A 4,039-nucleotide genomic window follows, 5' to 3' on the forward strand; every position below is an offset into this window, starting at 1 on the left:
AAAGGAAGAAGAAAGAAAGGAAGGAAGAGAGAAAGAGAAAGAAAGAAGGAAGGAAAGAAAGAAAGAAAAAAGAAAGAAAGAAAAAAAGAAAGAAAGGAAGGAAGGAAGGAAAGAAAGAAATGCAAGCTTCCTTCCAACTGGGTTCACTTTCTTCCTCTCCCTGAGAGTTCAGAGATAATCCAAGTCTAGTATATTGGTGTAAGTAGAACATTCAGGATTCCCCCCTTTCCTCTCCCCAGACTTCCTCTTCATTCTGCATCCTATTCCCTCCTTTCTAACTGGCCAACCTCAGCCAGCCTCTCTGGACTCAATCTCCACTGACACACCACCACTAAGACCCATCATTTCTACTTCCAAAATTATCTTGACCCTGGCCACCTCCTTCATCTCCTCTGCTACCTCCCCTGTCCAGGCCTCCACAATAAACTCATGCTGGGTCTCTCTCCTCCCATTCCTATTCACGCAGCTTTGATGTCCACAGGACAGTCAGAATGGTCCATTTAGATTCCTATCCAATCAGATCATCTTCCTGCCACAACCCTGGAGTGGCTTCCTACTGCCCTTTGGATAAAACCCAACACTGCTGATGTGCCTAAAAGACCTTGCATGATTAGAGCTCAAGGAGCAAAGGGGAGAGGGAAGAAACTTGTCCTACAGCAGAAAGAACATTAGAAAGCCCTAAAGAGGGGGAGCATGAGCCAGTGAGTGGACACCTACGGAAGAGGAGAGACAGAGGGAACACCGCAGAGAGTGGCAGAAGCTCGGGATTGGATTGGGAACAGAGACCACATGGAAGATAAATCAAAAGGGATTCCAAAGAGACAATGGAGGCAGCAGAGTTAAATGCCAGTTTTAAAACTCTTGAAGAAGAAAGAAGTAATTGCACAAAATAAAATCGATGCCATTAAAGATCCTGAGAAATTCCCACACTTTTGACTGCTTTGCCAAAGTCAGAAAATCAGGGTCAGAAGGGGGAGGCTCAGCTCTCCGGAAACATTACATCCCCCCAGCCCCCAGTTCCCCTGACCTGCACCAAGGAGAGTGTTCAGCAGATACTGATGGAGAGTCTTTGCCCCGTGAGGGCAGAGGGGACTCTCTCCAGGGCACATGGCAAGATCACCACACAGGCAAAACCTGGACGCATGACACGCAAGCCAAATTCTCCAGAAACACAGGAGAGAATCCCTGGCCACCATGGAAGACAGTTTATTTTCCCTGCAAGAAAAGCTCATGTGAATGAGTTGAGAGCGCTTTTGGCTGAGAGACCTGCACAACGTAAGAAAGAAAATGCGCTCTGAGATAAGTTATGGAGAAACGATCGAGGGGCTCCTGAGGCATCCTCACATCCCTGATGCTGCTGTGGGGCTGTCAGCAGAGAACCATGGGGATGATGGGACCCAGAGGAGCAGGAACACCAGGCCACAGTGGGTGGGGGTCAGGGCCCAGGGCCCAAGGTGCAGCCCCTCCCAGGATCCGGCCCAAGAATGAGAGCCTCCACCAGACACCCCCAGCCCTACTCAGTGACTGCACCAGATGACAAACTTCGACCCCTGTGCCCCTCAGCTAGGCTGCCTTGACCCAACCCTCCCACAGGATCAGCATGTCTTTGGGCTGCTTTGATCCAACCCTTTCATGAGAACAGAGTATCCCTGGGCCACGGTAATCCAACTCTCCCATGGGAACAGAGTAGGACCCTTGGACTGCCCTAATACAACCTTCCCATGGGATGCGGGTGTCACTGGGCTGCCTTGGTCCAATCTTCCCATGAGAATGAGGTGCCCCTGGGATGATCTAACCCAACCCTCCCATGGGAACAGGGTGCCCCTAGGCCACTTTGATCCAACCCTCCCATGGTAAAGGGGTGTTTCTGGAGCCACCCTGATCCAACCTTCCCATGGGAACTGGGTATCCTTGGGCTGCACTGACTCAACTTTCCCATGAGATTGGGATGTCACTGGGTTGCCTTGATCCAACCTTCCCATGGTAAGGGGTGTTCTTGGAGCCACCCTGATCCAACCCTCCCACAGGAATGGGGTGCCCCTGGGCCACCTTGATCAAACCCACCCATGGGATCAGGGTACCCCTGGGCTGCCCTAATCCACCTCTTCCGCAGGGAAGGGGTGCCGCTGACCCAGCTCCATCCTCTCCTTGTTCCCTTGTCAGACATCAGAGGGTCTGAGGGGCCCAGGGGTCAGCTCCTGGGAAGAGGATTCTGTCCTTCCCCTAATTCCAGAAAGGTAAGATGGCACTGCCTGGGAATCTTCCCCTTGAAGGAAGCCATAGCCCTGAACCTCCTCCACTGAGGGGCAAAGAATTGTGTCCATACCAAGCACTGTCCACACAGCCCGACAGCAGGACAATCTCCTCTGAGTGGCCACCGCCTTCCAATGAGCCCACTTCTGAAGTTCAGAACCATAGCAAGATGCTTTTTTCTCTACTAATTTTGATTTTTTTCTTTTAGTTTGTTGCTGTTGGTGTTTACTGGCCCAAATGGAAACTTGATAGGATTTCATTATTCTTAGACAATGTTTTCTAACTATAGATTATTTACATTTGACTCATATAAATTAATTGATCCCATTTTATTTTATTTGTAGGTAGTATAATTATAATATCTTTATTGTTGTTAACAAGTCCACTAAAATAATCTAAAAAAAAAAACAGCAAGAATTTTATTTTGCCTTCCTTCTAAAATAATTTTGAAATGTTTATTTTCTGGTTTTACCTATATTATTTAGGTAATTATACAACATCTTAAGCGGAGACTTGCTAGGAGTATAACTTTTAGGGTAATGTTTAATAACTGTACATTATGTAAATGTGAATATTATTAGTACATCGTTTCCATATTATTTGATTTCTAGATGCTGCTATAGCATCTTGCTATTGCTATTTAATAACATCTCCTATTGATCCACTAACACTAAAATTTTGTCTCTCTTATAAAGGAAAATTAAATTTTCTCCTAATTCAGTTTCAATACAATAGTTCAATGGTTTGTACAAATTCTCAAATGGAAGCTCAGTGGAATGATGACTCTTAGGATAGTGTTTTATAAATGCAGCTTATTTAAAAGCAAATTTCCTGAGTGCATTATTTCTCCTTCCTCTGTTTCCAGCCAGTAGAAGAATAATGTTTCAGTTGTTGGACTTTAACAAAGCCCCATAACATGATCTATAGTGAGAAATTCATGTGAGCTCTCTCCCAATTGAAGGTATTTGAAATTCAAAGTTTATTTCTCTTTACCAAGGGTTGAATTTACTCTGGTTATAAGATTAGCTAAATAAATTTTGGTTTCAAAAAAATTACTTTTGAAAACACGGAACATGGCTGAAGATCCCTTGCTTTGATATTTGAGAGGAATGTCAGGGTGATAATGGCTCCCAGGAGACCTGCCCCATGGACCCCGCCTCCTTCATCTTCAGCCCCAGGATCCAGCTCTGGACAAGGATTAGCGGCTTGGAATCAGAGTTGTCCTCCAGTGGCAGCCTAGTTTCTCAAACAGGTTTCCCCCTCTCCATGCCGAAGCTCCATAACCCTGAGTAACATCTCTCAAAACCAGGATTGCAGAGCATACTTTGGGGAAAGCAGATGTCGAGGAGATGCAGTCATGGCTGATGTTTCCTAAGGTGCGTAAACTCAGATCTGGAGCTAGTTACACCTGCCCCATCCATGTAGAGGACATAGCACAGCATCTGGCACCCAAACAATGTCCAATCACTGTCTGCATGGGTCACTGTAATGGCCCAGCTGGAGCCACCATCAGCTGAGAAGGACACTCTGCACTTGGAGGACAGGTCTGCCACTTCCTCCAGGCTTGTGTCCACTGGCCTGAGCATCCTGTGGATGCTCCCCTGCCCCTTGGGGAGAGACACCAAGACCCTGCCCTCAACAGGGAACAGCTCTGGCTCCTCCAGGGACTGTGGAGGTGCCACTACTGAAACCCTGTGGTCTGATCAGAACCACATTTGTTCTGACCTGCAGTGAGTGACTCTTTGACATGGGGCTTTTCCCTCCATGCGGGCCTTGCAACCAGAAA

The sequence above is a fragment of the Rhinopithecus bieti genome, unplaced genomic scaffold (genome assembly GCF_001698545.2).
Source record: "Rhinopithecus bieti isolate Rb0 unplaced genomic scaffold, ASM169854v2 scaffold_19482, whole genome shotgun sequence".
NCBI lineage: Eukaryota > Metazoa > Chordata > Mammalia > Primates > Cercopithecidae > Rhinopithecus > Rhinopithecus bieti.